At 39.2% G+C, this 18,619-nt stretch overlaps 1 pseudogene; it reads left to right on the forward strand.

Annotated features, from left to right (window-relative positions):
* The first annotated feature begins 5,198 nt into the window (after nt 1-5,198).
* LOC116902776 lies at nt 5,199-5,827 on the forward strand (annotated as a pseudogene).
* Nucleotides 5,828-18,619: the final 12,792 nt, after the last annotated feature.

Genomic DNA, 18,619 nt, shown 5'->3' on the forward strand with positions numbered 1-18,619 from the left:
CTGGTGTGAGGTGGAATCTCAGGGTTGTTTTGATTTGCATTTCCCTGATGACTAAGGATGTTGAGCATTTCTTTAGGTATTTCTCAGCCATTTGATATTCCTCAGCTGAGAATTCTTTGTTTAGCTCTGTACCCCACTTTTAATAGGATTATTTGGCTCTCTAGAGTCTAACTTCTTGAGTTCTTTGATTATTTTGATTATTAGCCCTCTATCAGATGTAGATAGAAGTAAAGATCTTTTCCCAATCTGTTGGTTGCCATTTTGTCCTTATGACAGTGTCCTTTCACTTACAGAAACTTTGCAGTTTCATGAGGTCCCATTTGTCGATTCTTGATCTTAGAGCATAAGAAAGTTCAGGAAACTTTCCCCAGGGCCTATGTGATTAAGACTCTTCCCCACTTTTTCTTCTATTTGTTTGAGTGTATCTGGTTTGATGTTGAGGTCCCTGATCCACTTGGACTTAAGCTTTATATAGGGCAAAAAGAATGGGTCGATTTGCATTCCTCTATGTGCTGACCTCCAGCTGAACCAGCACCATTTGTTGAAAATGCTATCTTTCTTCCATTGGATGGTTTTAGCCCTTTGTCAAAAATCAAGTGATCATAGATATATGGGTTCATTTCTGGATCTTCAATTCTATTCCACTGACCTACTTGCCTATCTCTGTACCAATACCATACAGTTTTTATCACTATTGCTCTGTAATACAGCTTGAGGTCAGGGATGGTGATTTCCCCAGAAGTTTTTTGTTGTTGAGTATAATTTTCACTATCCTGGGTTTTTTGTTATTCCAAATGAGTTTGCAAATTGCTCTTTGTAACTCTGTGAAGAACTGAGTTGGAATTTTGATGGGGATTGCATTGAGTCTGTAGATTGTTTTTGGCAAAATGGCCAGTTTTACTGTATTAATCCTGCCAATCCATGAGTATGGGAGGTTTTTCCTTCTTCAGAAATCTTTAATTTCTTTCTTCAGAGACTTGAAGTTCTTGTCGTACAGATCTTTCACTTACTTACTTAGAGTCACACCAAGGTATTTTATATTATTTGGGTGTCATTTCCGTAATTTCTTTCTCAGTCTATTTATCCTTTTTGTAGAGGAAGGCTACTGATTTATTTGAGTTAATTTTATACCCAGCCTCTTCGCTGAAGCTGTTTATCAGGCTTAGTAGTTCTCTGGTGGAACTTTTGGTATCATTTAAGTATACTATCATATCATATGCAAATAGTGATAATTTGATTTTATCTCTTTGACCTCCGTTCGTTGTCTTACTGCTCTGGCTAGGAATTCGAGTACTATAATGAATACGTAGGGAGAGAGTGGGCAGCCTTCTCTAGTCTCTGGTTTTAGTGGGATTGCTTCAAGTTTCTCTCCATTTAGTCTAATGTTAGCAACTGGTTTGCTGTATATTGCTTTTACTATGTTTAGGTATGGGCCTTGAATTCCTGATCTTTTATCATGAAGGGGTGTTGAATTTTGTCAAATGCTTTCTCAGCATCTAATGAAATGATCATGTGCTTTTATTCTTTGAGTTTGTTTATGTAGTAGATTATGTTGATGGATTTCTGTATATTGAACCATCCCTCCATCCTTGGGATGAAGCCTACTTGATCATGATGTTTTGATGTGTTCTTGAATTTGGTTTGTGAGAATTTTATTGAGTATTTTTGCACTGATATTCATAAGGGAAATTGGTCCGAAGTTCTCTTTCTTTGTTGAGTCTTTGTGTGACTTAGGTATAAGAGTAATTGTGGCTTCATAGAAGGAATTGTGTAGTGTTTCTTCTGATTCTATTTTGTAGAATAGTTTGGAAAGTATTGGTATGAAGCCTTCTATGAAGTTCAGATAGAGTTCTGCACTACACCCATCTCATCCTGGGCTCTTTTTGGTTAGGAGTCTTTTAATAACTGCTTTTATTTCTTTAGGTTTAATGGAATTGTTTAGAAGGTTTATTCTTGCATTTATCTACAAAAGAAACAGCATGCCATGTTGCATATTTGTTGATATGATATGTTACTGAATAAGATTTGTTAAGATTTTCCTTTTTTGATAGGTGATTTGTCATTGTCCTGTGTAGTTCTATTTCTGTCTGGATTGCTGGTCACTACACTAATGTCATAATATGTGGGAATGCTTACGTCTTTTTAAATCTCTGTAAGCATTTCATGATTTTGTTTTGTTTTGTTTTTGTTTATTTATTCTTGCAAGGGGGTTGTTTCATTTTCATGTACTTTGTCTTACTGTTTTTTTTTCATTTTCATTTTGTTTTCTTTTTGAATATATAGATGGGGAGAACATGAAATTGGGTGGATATCGAGGTAGGAAAAACCAAAGAGGAGTTGTGGGAAGGATAAAAATACAGTCAAAGTATATTATATAAAAATTTTTAACTGAGGAAGTATATAAGGTTTTATTGATTATGCTCAGTTGAAGTTTATAAAACTCAATTCTAACATTTTTCTGGGTGTATTTCTTCATGATCCTTGCCACAGTTAGGACAATACATGTTTTTCACCCTGTTTCATGTCAGCTGTAGAGAATTAGTGTTCTCCCTGGGTAATTTTCTAGAATGACTGTATTTTCTCAATTTATTTAAAGCAGCATCTGATTTTGTGTTATTTTTAGGGCTTTACTCTTCTATTTCCTGTGTATTTGAGCTTAGGCCATGTGTCCATCATAACAACCTCTTCCTCATGCATCTTCAATTCCCTTGACCCCCTTCTCCCCTCTCTTACATAGAGTGGTTAAATCTCAGACTGGATCACACACAAGCCATCTCTTTTATGAGTGTTATATTTAAATGTGATAGTGCTGACTAGGTGTGCTTTAAATTTATCACAGCAGCCCTTAAGTAATTCACCAGGACCTAGCAATCTCTCTATGTTCCCACAGTCAATTGCTGATTCTGTTTTCCGGAAGACACATTCACACTTCTTCCCCCTCAAGCCATCAGCACATATAATAGATGACTTTACTTCTTCTTCACTGAATAAAGAAATGGCAATAAAAATAGAGTGGCCTAATTTCTCCCCATACGGTTTCAGGTAATGTAGCATCTCTTGTAATTCACTTTCCTCTTCCATTCTGGTAAGTATTGCAATCACAGAATTCCAAATATGCAATGACTATTCTACCCTTTCTTTATCCCACTCCCTCACTAAATTAATACCTGATGCTGCAGTTACCCTTTGACACCTCGGCATCCAGATTCCCTGGTCAGTTTCATGACAATATATGAACAAGCTGTTGATAGATCTCTGCCTCAAATGTCTACGGCCTCTCCCTAGCTTAGCATTGAGAGATGGAGGTACAGGGCCAAACATGCCCACAGCATCTAGACATCAAGAACCAGAAGTATAGTGCTAAGAAAGAAACTCTTAAATGACATCTGTTTTGATTTCATTTTTTTAACTGTGAAGTAATTTGGGACTAACAGAAAAGAATGCTTTCAGCAAATGAAGCATCATCAAATATACACTAAAACCAAAAAACTTAATAGAGGACTCAATTTCTATTCATTAAATATTCTGCTACTTTTGTTTAAAATGTTGACAATAAACATAGCAACTGATTCTGGATTTTTCCAGCTCTATTCCATTGACCTGTGTGTCTAATATGACTCTAGCATTACATTGGCATTATTACTATGGATCGATCAGTTTGCTGTGAGTCAATGTTTACTTCTACTTCTCTTTAAAAGTTATTTTAGCTGTTCTAGGTCTTGTATATTTCTCAATATATCAAAATTATCTTGTTCAAAAACAACAAAATCCAGTGAGATTTTAAAATATAGATTGTATCTCATTATCATTTAATTCTAGAAAGAGTTGATATCTTAATAAGAATGACTGTTTTAGTCCTTGAATACATAACTGTTTTTAATCTCCTTGTTCTATAATTTTTGATAGCAATTCTATAGTTTTTTATGTACATGTTAAAATGATTTTGTTAGGTTTACTTTTAGATTCTCCTTATGTATGTTATAAATGACATTATTGTGTTTTTTATTTTTATTTTTTGTTTTTAAAACCTTATACAACATACATTTTGTGTATTGATTGGGTTGGCTTAGGGTTACAGGGAATATGAACACCAGAGGTTCCACTACCTTTTTGCTTCTGGGACCTCAGAGGTATTCAGGTTGTAAGTGGCTTCTAAAGAGTCGGGTACACCACTGGTGTTCCCTTCGGGAAATTTTTCCCCGTGCCTGTGAGTTTGAGGCTCTTCCTCACTTTCTCTTCTATTAGTTTCAGTGCATCCGGTTTTATGTGGAGGTCCTTGATACACTTGGACTTGAGCTTTGTACAAGGAGATAAGAATGAATCTACTTGCATTCTTCTACATGCTGACATCCAGTTGAACCAGCAACATTTGTTAAAAAATGCTGTCTTTTTTCCATTGGATAGTTTTAGCTGTTTTGTCAAAGATAAAGTGACCATAGGTGTGTGGGTTCATTTCTGGGTCTTCAATTCTATTCCATTGATCTATCTGCCTCTCTCTGCACCAATAACATACAGTTTTTTTTTTATCACTATTGCTCTATAATACAGCTTGAGCTCAAGGATGAGGATTTCCCCAAAAGTTCTTTTATTGTTGAGAATAGTTTTTACTATCCTGAGCTTTATGTTACTCCAAATGAATTTGCAAATTGCTTTTTGTAATTCTATGAAGAATTGAGTTGGAATTTTGATGGGGATTGCATTGAATCTGTAGATTGTTGTTGGCAAAACGGCCATTTTTACTATATTAATCCTGCCAATCCATGAGCATGGGAGGTCTTTCCATCTTCTGAGATCGTCTTTGATTTCTTTCTTCAGGGACTTGAAGTTCTTGTCATACAGATCTTTCACTTGCTTGATTAGAGTCACTAATGGCTTATGCTCTAAGATCAAGAATCAACAAGTGGGACCTCATGAAATTGCAAAGCTTCTGTAAGGCAAAGGACACTGTCAATAGGACAAATTGGCAACCAACAGATTGGGAAAAGGTCTTTACCAATACTACATCTGATAGAGGGATAATATCTAATATATACAAAGAACTCCAGAGAATCAAATAATCCTATTAAAAATGGGGTACAGAGCTAAACAAAGAATTCTCAGCTGAGGAATATCGCATGACCTTGAAGCAACTAAAGAACTGTTCACCCTTTGCCTCCGGACTTCTCTGGGGCCCGGGGCCTCGGGCTCAGCCAATGATCATGGGCTCGGTGTCCAACCAGCAGTTTGCAGGTGGCTGAGTCAAGGCATCGGAGAAGGCGCCAGAAGAGGCGCCGGCTGACACGGCCCAAGAGGCAGAAGAGCTGCAGCTGCTGCACTGGGCCTGCATCTGTAAGTGGTTCAACGGCCCATGGGGTTCGGCTTCCTGTCTATGACCGCCCACGCCGGGGCCGCGCTCGACCCCACGGTGGACGTCTTTGTGCACCAGAGCAAGCTGCACATGGAAGGTTTCCAAAGCCTCAAAGAGGGTGAGGCAGTGGAGTTCACCTTTAAGAAGTCTGCCAAGGGTCTGGAGTCCATCCGCGACACTGGTCTTGGTGGCATGTTCTGTATTGGGAGTGAGTGACGGCCAAAGGGGAAGAGCATGCAGAAACGAAGATACAAAGGAGACAGGTGCCACAACTGTGGTGTGCTAGACCATCAGGCCAAGGAGTGCAAGTTGCCACCCCAGCCCAAGAAGTGCCACTTTTGCCAAAGCATCAGCCATATGGTGGCCCCATGTCCACTGAAGGCCCAGCAGGGCCCCAGTTCTCAGGGAAAACCTGTCTACTTCCTGGAGGAGGAAGAAGAGATCCAGAGCCCTACCCTGCTCCCAGAAGCCCAGAATTGAGGCCCAGGAGTAGGGGTTATTCTTTGGCTAATGGGGAGTTTCAGGGAAGAGGCATCAATCCGCAGAATGGAGAAAGTGGGAATCAGGTGGGTTGCGTGGGTAGCTTGCACTGTCATGTCTCAGGCCGGGGTTCCCAGTGTCACCCTGTCTTTCCTTGGAGGGAAGGGAAGGGTGAGGCAAAGGAACTCCTACCACACTCCATCTAAAAGCGAGTGAAAGCTTTTGTGGGGAACCACCCTAGAATCTGCATGCTTTATCTGAGGCTCTAACCAGCTCTGCAGAATGGCTGTTATAGGGGAGAAGCCTTCTTCTGTAGAAGGCTGTGTGACATTTCCCTTGCTAAACAGGATGTGAAACAAGTGTCAAATCAAGATTAATGAACCTAACCCTCCAGCTACTATGTTCTGTAGAAGAGACTCTCAGGTTATTTTCACAGGGCGCTTCCTCATAACCCAGTCCTGCCGTGCTGTGCTGAGAAGAGTCTCTAGCAAAGGGTTGTGATGACAGGCAAAGAGAGTGGTTGGGGGGACAACTACAGACCTGCTGCTCCCAGCTCACTCCCAGCCCTTTCTGGGCCAATGGGATTTTAATTTATTTGCTCCCTTGGGTAACTGCACCTTGGATCCCACTTTCTCCAGGATGCCAACTGCATCCTGTGCGAATGACGTATCTTGTGCATTTTTTTTTCTTAATATAAATATTGGGTTTGTATTTTTGTATATTTTAGTCATAAGGCCCTCATTCCTGCACTGTGTTCTTAGGTACATGAGCAATCTCAGGGATAAGTCCGTAGCAGCTCCAGGTCTACACAGCAGGAATACTTAACTTTGTTTTGATCACAATGGAGACCAACCATTTGGAGTGCACAGCTTGTTGAACTACCTCATTTTTGCCGATAACAGCTGCCTTTTCTCCCTTTTCATCCTTGAAAAATGTCTCACAGGTTTTGATTGAGCTGCCCCGAGACTTGGCAAAACATAAGAAAATCAGTCTAAATGGGAAAGGGTGCTACAGAGACATTAAAAGGCCAGGCCAGGTGAAAGGCGCAAGAATAACTTTCCATACCAAATTCATCCTTTTGCCAGAATTATCTAAGCCTGCCATGCACAGCAGGGTGTGTTTGTGTGTGTGTATGTTGTTTTTTTCAATGCAAATTTATGAGGAGGAGGGGTTTTTTTTTGTTGTTTGATTGCCTTTTTGATACTGGGGATTGAACCGTGGGCTTCATTTGTGCTATGAAATACCCTGCCACTGAGTTATCCTGGTAAGGATGCAATTTAAGACCGATATCTTATTCCCACATTGTGCTGTCCAGGTATGGGAACATGAGGCAAGGACTCAAATCCTTAGCCTTTCACAATCTTGGCTTCCAGAGAGACTCATGACTGTGGGCCTCTGTGGCAAGTGTCCTACCCTGCTGTAGTGTGATGGCTGATAACTAACCGGGGTGTGTGTGTGTGTGTGTTTCGTTTACGTGCTTTGAGATCACCACAAACCTACCTCACTGTGTTGAAACGGGACAAATGCAATAGAACACATTGGGAGGTGTGTGTATGTCTGATCCTGGTTTCTTGTTTCCCCCAAGTGCTGCCCCCACCCCTAGTTAATTGTATTCGTCTGGCCTTTGTAGGACTTTACTGTCTGAGTTGGTGATTGCTAGGTGGTCTAGTTGTGTAAATATAAATGTGTTGGTCTTCATGTTCTTTTGGGGTTTTGTTTACAAAACTTTTGTTGTATTGAGAGAAAAATAGGCAAAGCATCTTTGACAGAAAGTTCTGCACCAGACTACACCATCTGAGACCTAAATGTGGGGTTCTCTTCTCAAAGTGAGCCTCTGGGAACCATGGCTTTCCCTCCTGTGCTCCTCCTATCTCCCACTCTGGACCACAATGACCTTACAACCAGGCCCTCTTCTCCCTCATAAGAAAACTCAGGCTCAGTTACTTCTTTGAGCATCTCTACAGCTTTTGAAAGACCTACATAAAAGTTCTGAAGTAGCCATCATGAACTTCATTCTCTCTCCCCTTGTTCCCTAACTCAGTGAGGAGTTTTGGTTGGTGCTTTGGAGACTGGGCCTCAGGTTCCTGGCTATCCTCCGGCCTCAGACTCCTCTGTGCAGGGACTGCAGGTGAGCCATTTCTCCGTGGCAAGACCATTTCATGGTGTGATTTGCCTTTGGACGAATCCAACCGTCGTGATCTGTCACCCTTAGGTAGAGAGAAGCAGTCGTGGGGCCTTCCACGTAGAAGGTGGAATCTGAAGATCAGGAAGGGATTATGAATGTACGTACAGTTGAGACACTCAGGAATGCCGGTGCAAGAAACTTACGTCAAAGTGGCCACAAGGTTGTTACTAGGAGATAGACAAATGTATCTCCATGTTTACTGCTAGAAACCAAAGCTTTGTGAGAAATCTTGAATTTATGGGGAGGGTGGGAAGGTGTGTACTTACCTGTCTTTTCCATGATATCTTTCCTGAACTGCAGGAGCTAAGCCCTCTGGGGCTTTGGTGACCCCATACCTGGGGTGTTTTATTTCATGGTTGAGTTTTGCCGTCCCCAGGTACTTATATTTCTATCGTATAATCATTTTGAAACACATGCTGACTTTACCTTCCCTTCTCTTCCCTGGGAAAAATAAAGACTTATTGGTACTCCAAAAAAAAAAAAAAAAAAAAAAAAAGTTCAACATCCTTAGTCATCAGGGAAATGCAAATCAAAACAACTCTGAGATTCCACCTCACACCAGTCAGAATGACTAAGATCAAAAACTCAGGTCACAGCAGAGGCTGTCGAGGATGTGGAGAAAGAGGATCACTCCTCCATTGTTGGTCGGATTGCAAACTGGTACAACCACTCTGGAAATCAGTCTGGAGGTTCCTCAGAAAATTGGACATAGTACTACCTGAGGACCCAGCTATACCAGTCCTGGGCATATACCCAAAAGATGTTCCAATGTATAACAAGGACACATGGTCCACTATATTCATAGCAGTCTCATAATACCCAGAAGTTGGAAAGAACCTAGATGTCCTTCAATGGAGGAATAGATACAGAAAATGTGGCACATTTACACAATGGAGTACTACTCAGCTATCAAAAACAATGACTTTATGAAATTCATAGACAAATGGATGGAACTAGACAATAACATCTTAGAGAGATGTATTCCAATCACAAAAGAACATATGGTATGCACTCACTGATAAGTGGATATTAGCCCAAAACCTCGGAATACCCAAGATACAATTCACAGAACATATGAAGATCAAGAAGAAGGAAGACCAGAATGTGGATGCATCAGTCCTTCTTAGAAGGGGGAGCAAAATATTCACAGGAGGAAATACAGGGACAAAGAATGGAGCAGAGACTGAAGGAAAGGCCATCCAGAGACTGCCCCACCTGGGGATCCATTCCATATGCAGCCACCAAACCCAGTCACTACTTCTGATGCCAAAAAGTGTTTGCCAACAGGAGCCTGATATGGATGTCTCCTGAGAGGCTCTGCCAAAGCCTTACTGATACAGATTAAAATGCTTTCTGCCAAGCATCAGACTGAGCCCAGGGACCCCGATGGAGGAGTTAGAGAAAGGACTGAAGGAGCTGAAGGGGTTTGCAACCCCACAGGAAGAACAATAATATCAACCAACTAGACACCACCCTCCAGAGCTCCCAGGGATTAAACCACCAACCAAAGAGTATACACGGGGTGGGGACCCATTGCTTCAGTAGTATATGTAGCAGAGGATGTCATTGTCTGGCATCAATAGGAGGAGAAATCTTTTGTCCTGTGAAGGCTGGTTTCCCCGGTGGAGGAAAATGCCAGGGTGTTGAGGTGGAAGTGTGTGGGTGGGAGGGGGAGCTTCTTCATAGTATCAGGGGGAGGGTTATGGAGAGGGGGGGACTGGGAAAGGTGATAACATTTGAAAGGTAAATGCATAAACTATCCAATAAAGAAAAGAGTTGGGTACAAATATTCATGGGACTTTTTATATAACTTAGTTTGTTTCACTTAAAAAAGGAAATAGAGTCAAAATACTTTATTGGTGATCTGCCTATTGGCTTTTCCTTGTCTGTTTTTGGGATCTCAGGGAAGTACAGAATGACTGCTCTTTGGAAAAGAAAAGCATCTTGTGGACTGAAGACAAAAATTCATTTCTGTATATTATATAATGATTTAATAATGAAAACTAATAAAAGAAAATATCAACTCTTGCTTTATGTACACAGCTTTGTGAGAAGGCTTTCTAACAATTATTTTTGGAAGAGAATCTGAGACTATATAAGTATTCAGAAGAAAATATATAAAGTTTCTGGAGTTCAAGAGCAGATGTAAGAAAATGTGCCTTGAACTAAAAGATATTAAGGAAGTTTTTCTGTGATACACAAAGACCTGGATAGTTGTCGGGAAGACCTCGAATCCTAGGCTTGAGACAGCTGAGATCAGGAATCTAGGTCCTGCAATGGAACCATCCTGCCTAGGTCCTGCATAGCCCACCCGTAGGGAAAGAGAATGGACTTACCTCCAAGTTTTCTTCCACGGGTTAATAAGTTGGGTATGGAGACTATACTTGCCACTGTCCATGAGCCCACCTCCTGAGCTGAAGAGACTGTTGGAAGATTTAGGTATGTGGATGCCGCAGACCTCTGGTCTCCTCTTATATTGAAGCTATTGTATTTTGAGAAATACAATGCCCTTCCCATCTTTGCCTTTGAGAAAAAGAAATACTTGTATCTTTGTGAAGTCCCTAAGTTTTCACCCAAATGCCAGCCTGACTTGACTACGAAGAGCAGTAAGAAGAACTGGGAAGGTACAGACACAGCTATTTCTTGGACCTAGATGCTTCCCCCTGGACTACATCGGCAGACTGTGTGTTGATCCATGTTAAATGTGAGGGAAAGGATTTTTGAGAGATCCCCTGTTCCCCTAGCCTATTACTGATAAACTGGTTCTGTAAGAGCTGAGTTACAGAGAATGTACTTTCCCTCAGGGGGAAGCTACGATGCTTCCTTGCCAATTCAATATATTTATTTTAACTTGGACTACAACCTTCTGCTTTCTATGGCATTGGGACCTCTCCTATAAGGAGCTGTTTTCAGTTTGAGTAACCACTAGCAACTTCTCAGAATACTAAGGGAATGGTCAAATAGTCCATGACCTAGTCACTTCCAACCTCCAACTAACCCTTATCACTCCCCCCAACACACACACACATACACATTCTCCTTGAACTATCTTCAGGATGGTATGAGCAGGAACACTTAGGCATGGAAATCCATCTGTTTTCTTTGTTTTTGTATCATGTTATATGCATCATTGATGACCTAAATACAAGGGTACACAACTATTGATAATTGCTGTGATCTGGAGAAGTGTTATAATATAGTGAAATATTAATGAGTATTCAACGATAAGAAAGAAATTATATTTTGAGTGCCTATAATTTTCAAAGATTAGTTGAGCCATTTATTGAATGGAAAAGTTCAGAATTTTCCAGGCAGAATGCTTACTTTGTTGACTTTTCTGCACAGCCTGGTTTATCAAAAATGTGTAGAGCTTAGTTTAATCTTTCTCCACAGTCGAGGAAAGATCACTGGATTCATGTCCACATACTTTGCAGCATTATGAGATATAAGATTATCTCTGTTTAAGGCCTACATTTCCATGGGTCCTGCCTATGTTATGTTCTGTGATAATGATCAAGGAGCTAGGAAGCTACTTCGCTTAAATTTGAATTAGAGTAAATATTTGAGAGATCACTTCTGTCATTTGTTCATCAATAAGGAGAAGTAACTCTGTGGGAGAGTCTTGTTGGCTTGAGTTTATACAATCTAAAGGTACCCTGCTCATCAATGGAACTGCTCTAAGTGTCATGTGTGTGCTAGTCTGTATCTATAACTCGCTTGAGAAAGTTGAAGAAATGATGGCTATAACAATGATCCCTAATAAATTAGACATTTATCTGCACAAAAGTCCTTTGGACTTCAAAATGAAGAATTTGACATTCCCTCTAGCTCCTCCCATGTGAGAAGGTAATTAGAATCTTATCAGAGGTACTGGAGTGCTTGGACCTTTGGCCAGCGACAATCTTGTAGGGAATTCTATCAGAAGAATGCAACACATTCCTTGGTTGGAAGGAGCTGCATCAGAAAGGCTGCTTACCCCACACCCTGAGCAGTTGCACATCCTTAGGTACTCGAGTTTCCTATAACACTTGAAAGGGGATGTCTGGCAATCGGTGACACCCTTAAAGCAATCCCTATTAAGCAGCATACATACCGACCCATACCCTTAGTGCCAACCCTTGCTTTAAGAACCAGGAAGACCCTCTAACCCCAAATCCAGTTTAGTCCTAGGATTCCTAGAACTCACCAAGTACCTATAGTTGCATAATTTTTGCGTGTAGCTCTCTGTATAATAAAAGTATTATTGTTAGATTAACTTAAGTGCAGGCTTTGAATCTCAGAGTTGCTCTGTGTCATGGCCAACCCTCTCTTTCCTTGGAAAACTGGTTATTTAAAGTTTTTATTTCAACCTAAAAGGAATATAGACATTGAAATACATTGAACTTCATGGTTCCTAATGGTTAGGATGCAGTTCTTTCAAATGTTAATTCTGGTAACTGAACCTGGGGAAACAAACAGACCAAAGCCCTCTTGCTACCAGATGATCTTATTTGTCTTAAATGTAGCTGAGACTTAACTATCTGTCCAAAGAGCTGATGACTCTATCCCGTCTCCTAAACACAAGTGCCTTTAACTTTTTAAACCTTATTGTAATGGTGTATTTGGATCTATCAGAAATGTTTCAGAAAACACTGAAGTGCTATGAATACACTATGAGATACTTGAACGCACATATTTTAGGAAGACAATAAACATCTAGTATATTTTCTCTGAAAGCATCACTTTCATAAGCCAGTATATATTTAGGCAGAAAATGACTTTTGTTAAGTTATAAAATTTTGTACAAACTTCATAAATACTGATAAGGATTTTATTCCAAAATAAACCATAGAAAGAAATTAAATTTCATTCATTTTTGCAAAAGGTAACAGAAAATTGGGTAATGTGAAATATATTATTTTAAATAATTAAAATAAAACAAATACAAATAGACTCCAACTATAATCACTTTGTATCATTTTAACATGTTAACAGGCATGATTTCCATCACGAATTTGATAAGGTTTCTAATTAACATTATATATAATTACAGAAATAGAATAGTAATATACATAATATACGTTAAAATCATTTTACTACATTAGTATTATTTTCCTAAGAATAAAACTGGTAAATGTAAGTTAATTACTAAGGCTATAATTGAGATAAAAAGATGAAAAAAAGTTAGTGAATGCTTTAGGGTCAAAGACTGGGCCCTAGAACTCCTGGTCAGCTATTCATCCACAAGGTCAGTAAAGGAGCCAAAAAATAATGAAAACAGACAGAAGAGAGTTATTCACGGTGGCCATGTTGGAAGGAGGAATAAATAAAAGATCCAGCAGTTCCAAGTCCATCCTTATGGTGCCAACTATGAAATGCTGGTTCAAATGGAGAGTTGAAGGTTTAAATAATCAAGAGTCTAGGCCTGGGGTATAGCTGCACCAACCATTGACCATCATTGTCTGCATTCCTGTCTGTCCTATAGTTAGTTTTAGAACTGTCTGGGATACCTTCCATAGTTCTGTGGGTTTGTGTCTGAGTCTTCAATTGAATCTATTGAGCAACATTGTTTTTATGCCAATACCATGTGGTTTTTATTACTATATCTCCATAGTAGAGCTTGAAATCAGGGATGGCGATACTTCTGGAAGTTCTTTTTGTTCATGATCATTTTAGCCATAAAAGTGAAGTAACAAGGACTCTGAGGGGATGAATAGATCCCCATTGCAGGGGAAATAGAATAGCTTTGAGGAAAGTATGGTCATGTGGGAATGGGAATAGGAAGTATCAAGCGGAAGGGAGGGAAGGAATAAAGGGAGAAAGTTCTGGGATAGACAATTGGAATTAGAGCACATTTTCTGGGGCAGAGTGAAACTTCAGGATTCTATGACAGTGACCTTACTGAGGACTCCTAGTTATAGAGGATTCAGAGCCTGAACTGGCCATTCTCTGTAACAGGCAAGGATTCAAAAGATAGGACTGTGACAGCAACCCAGCCACAAAACCTTTGACCTATAATCTTTTCTGCCTAAAAGGTATACTGGGGCAATGGAGGCACTGAACTTGTAGGAGTGGTCAACCAATGACTGGTCTAACTTGAGGCCCATATCAGGGGATGGAGCCCATGGCTGAGGGCCAGTAATCAAAGGCTGAATAGCCCAGAGACCTATGATAAAATAATTAATGATTTCTAATGATATTCTGATATACTCATAGACTGGTGCCTGACTCAATCTTCATCAAAGAGGCTACTACTGGCCGCTGATGGGAGCAGATGCAGAGAACTACAACCAAATATTAGGAGAGGGAACCCAAAGTGTAGATTTCCATTGGGTCCCTCCCTTGAAGCTCCAGGAATCTCATAGAAATAGGGGAGGAAGAAGTGTAAGCCACAGCGGTTGAGGATACAAAGAGAACACGGCCCACAGACCTCAACTAAGCAGGGCTCACAGGGAGTCACAGACTGAATCAGCAATTACAGAGCCTGCACGGGTCTGTGCTAAGTCTCTGCATATATAATATGTTTGTTAGACGGTGCCTTTGTGGGACTTCTAACAGTGGGGGGGTGGGGGTAACCCTGACTTTTTCATCTGCTCTTTCCTCCTACTGGGTTCCTCTACTCGGCCTTGATATAAGAGTTTTTGTCTACTCTTATTATAGCTTGTGATGCTGTGTTTGGTGGATATTCTGGGGAGCCTGTTCTTGTCTGATGGGAAATGGAGGAGAACTGGAATTGGAGGAGAGGGGAAAAGGTATGTGGATAGGATGAGTGGAATAGAAGAGGAACTGTGTTTGGGATGACCACTTAAAAAATAAATCCCTATGGCTAAGTTCAAGCAACTGAGACGTCTTAGAGAAGTATCCTAGACCTAGCCCACCTGGAGTCCATTCTTGAAATTAATTTTGTCTGTCCCTTGGGAGATATCCTAGCATCTCTTAAACAAAAAAAAATCCTGTTTAGGCTCTTTTGATAAAAGTTGTATTTCTGCATAATTTAACACAGTTAAAAGTTTCACAGTAGGAAACACAGCTGACAAGAGCAAACATTTAAAGAAAACTAGTTTTAAGATTAAGTATTTGTTTATAGATATGCTTCTCAGGGATGCTTCCCAATACCTTTTAATAAATAGGAGACACTGCTCAGAGCGCATAGTGTTCAGGTATACCTAATTATCCTGACTTCAGTAGAATAGGCATGATAAAATTAGAAACATATGAACACAGGCCTGGAAAAAGTTAGCACCACTAACAATTCTAACTTGTAAGACACTAGTTGGGCAAAGTGTTCTCCTAAACTTCACGTTCTAGGAAGCTTAGGTATTTGGGAAACACAAATACATTCAATACACGAAGGAGCTAACAACAATTAGCACTGAAGTTCTTTACATCTATGTTTAAATTTGGCTTCTACTTATGAGGCAAAAGTTAGAATCCTTGGCTCGGGGTAATAATAGGTCTATAATACTAGCAAAATTCAAAACTTTGCATCTCTTACATATTTGGGGTACAGTGACCACAACCTGACTTGCTTTCTGGTACACAAGTGCATTTATAGGTTCAATCATAAAATACTTATTTGTCCAAAGCAAACAGATGTAGACCAGGGTTTCAGGTAGCAGGCCTTTCCAAATGGCATGTTTGTTTGATTTCCTATCTGAATGGACATGATTAAAAGCAGCAGAAATGTCAGAAGATTTTTACTGGCATTATACATATCACATAAAAGAGAGTACTTAGTGAACATTTTGCATGAAGTTTACATGTCTTCAACTTCACATATTTTGCATAATATATCGATAAGGTTCTGACACAGCTCCACATATTTCTAATCACAGGGTGTTAAATGTACTACTATCGTCTTAATACAGCTGCTTAGAAAGTGCCCATTTAAGAGATTATCATAAATACATAGTTAAACGGACCTTGATTTCATTATAACTCAGTTTTCTAAACAGCTGGAAGTCTAGCAATCAGATGAAAGAGTAAACAATAACCTTAATGCCACACAGAATCTTGTTCTAAGTCGGTTCCTATACTTCAGTTCCTATACCATCATATGGATGGTATGAATAGATATAGTCACTAAATAGCCATTAAAAATATAATGCCTGAAAACTAAAAAAGAAAAGGAATACAATTTCTAACAACATTTTAATTATATCACTTTTTCAGAGACTTACTTGTAAACCATTATACTGCCCAAGTCATTAGAACATTATCTGTTACAAAATAAATATTGAATATAACAATTCAATGACTAGAGAGACCATACCTAACATTGCCTCTTTTGTAAACAATACTAATTTTGTCTATATTAATTTACCATGTAGACTCTCACCAAACCTTGTATCAAAATATCCAATGTTATAGTATAATTTATAGCAACACATACCATCTATTAGCAATGAATTGCTGAGTGATGACTGTCTTATCCTAATAGAAAAACTAGACTATTCACGCTCTGACAAAATAAGTGTATATTTCCTAGGAAGGAAAGCCAAGAAACCGTGTAACAGTGTTTCTATGGGGAAGAGATAAGGTAAACAGGAAGCAAAAATGATTTTCCTAAGATGGTGCTTCTTAGGCCATTGTGAGGAGAAACAGTGAGAAGGCATGGGGATGGTTATCTAAGCAGGAACAATTGGAAAAAGGAAGGATACGGGGACACTGTAAACCAGTGTCCATCTAGCAGACTCCCAACCTGAGAGCTCCTCCCCTCCTGAAGGCATAAAGCTGTCACCTTAAATTTCTCTGAGACTCATTCCTTCAATCAATCATTTATCCACACAAAGGAACAAACTACCTGTATTACATCTACATATGGTCTAAAAATTAATATTTAAAATTTACCTTTGAAGTTTGTCTAGAAAAAAAACCAAGTTAGAAATTTTCCGAGCATTTCACAGAATAGTTCTTTAAATAGAATCACTCTTTAAGTAAGCTGTCCTAGTTTGCTTTAATCATCAGCCTGACACAGCCTAGAGTGACAACCTAACAAGAGATTCTCAGCTGAGAAGTTAACTATATACGACTCTCTCATGTCCATGTCTGTGAGGGATTGTCTTGAATATTTATCATGTAACAGGGCTTAGCCCTCTGTGGGCAGCACTATTCTTCGGTACTGGGCTATTTAGAAGAGCTAGCTAAACAGGTGTATGCTGGAACGTCAACAAGTAGCGCTATACTTTTTGTGTGAGAAATTGTGTTTGTTTTGTTTGTGTTTTATCAGAGAACATCTACTGATGTAGAAACAGAAATTATTTTTGTTTCTTCCATCCTGAACAGATCTCTGCTGACGTTCTGGAAAATTCACCTCTCCTGGTTTGTTTGCTTCTTCAACATGGCTGTGATCTCTGATCTACATAATTAAGAAACTTTATATATAATTTGACAACCGCCCTTCCCCTTGAAGTTTTACTGTATCAGCCCAGCAAGGACTCACATGTCCTGAATCTTTCCTTCCCCTTGTGCTGATAGCTAATTGCATTAGATTGGGAAGCTGAGCTCTCACCAATGAGATGATACATGGTAGTGACCTAGGTCAGGGATGAAAACAGGAGCCATCTTGGCCTCAGTGAATTGCTAGCCAGGTGTGAGTTCTAGAACGTCCTCCTTTGAGAAGAACTACCTTGTCTGAGCTACTTTGGCTTTGTTGACTGTGTCTAACATCTATGAGGATGTTTCCTCGGCAGAGGTAATTCTGTTTAACATAGCAAGCAGTCCTGCCTTCAGAATCCTGTCTTAAATTCTTGACTTCACTGCTCTCAATAATGGACTGTGAAGTATAAGCCTAATAAACTTTTCTCTCCTCAAGTTGTTGCTGATCAAAGTGTTTTTTAAAATTATATTATACATAATTAATTAATTAAATTATATTCATTTCCTTTGGGATGGGGCTAGGGATGGAGAGGATTGCATATGCCAAGGTCTACATGTGAGGACCAGAAGAGTCTGTGGGAAAGGGTTCTTTTCTGCTACCACATTAGTCTGAAGAACCAAAGTCAGGGTGGCGATCTTTGTGGCAAGAGAGCTTTATTGTTTTTATGTACATAGTAAGCTTACCTGGCCTTATATGCTACTATTTACTGCAATTTTTATCATCTGTAATTTACATTATGAAGTTTAACAAGGATATATGACAGCCATATATATCTACCACTTCATACACATCACAGCAGGAATTATAGTTTCTTATTTAGCACCTTATGTATAAGAGTATTTGTGTTAAAGAAACTCATAGCAATCATTTAATTAAAGCATATTAAAATTTGAAGAATTTGTAGCATTAATCAAAACCATTTCAATTTTATATTTTGTTGCCCTTGACTTTTTAATTGAAAAATTTTCCAGAATTTTTAGAAGAATATTTCAAAATCTGTGTAGCAAAAAAGTATTTAATAAACTTTCCTATCATGATTCCATTAACTATCATTGCATTTAAACAAACTATATTTCCAACAAAAAAAGATGTATATTTACTTGCTTAAGTACTTGTTTTAGAATATTGATTTTCCTTAATCTAAATTTTAAAAAGTGTTTTCTGATAAATTTAAAGTAAGTTTCAAAATAAATAAAAATACCTATGCTTGTAAGTATAGATTTGTCATGTCTTTCAAAGTAGAGGTCCC

Source organism: Rattus rattus, chromosome 6 (genome assembly GCF_011064425.1).
Source record: "Rattus rattus isolate New Zealand chromosome 6, Rrattus_CSIRO_v1, whole genome shotgun sequence".
In the NCBI taxonomy this organism is placed as follows: Eukaryota; Metazoa; Chordata; class Mammalia; order Rodentia; family Muridae; genus Rattus; species Rattus rattus.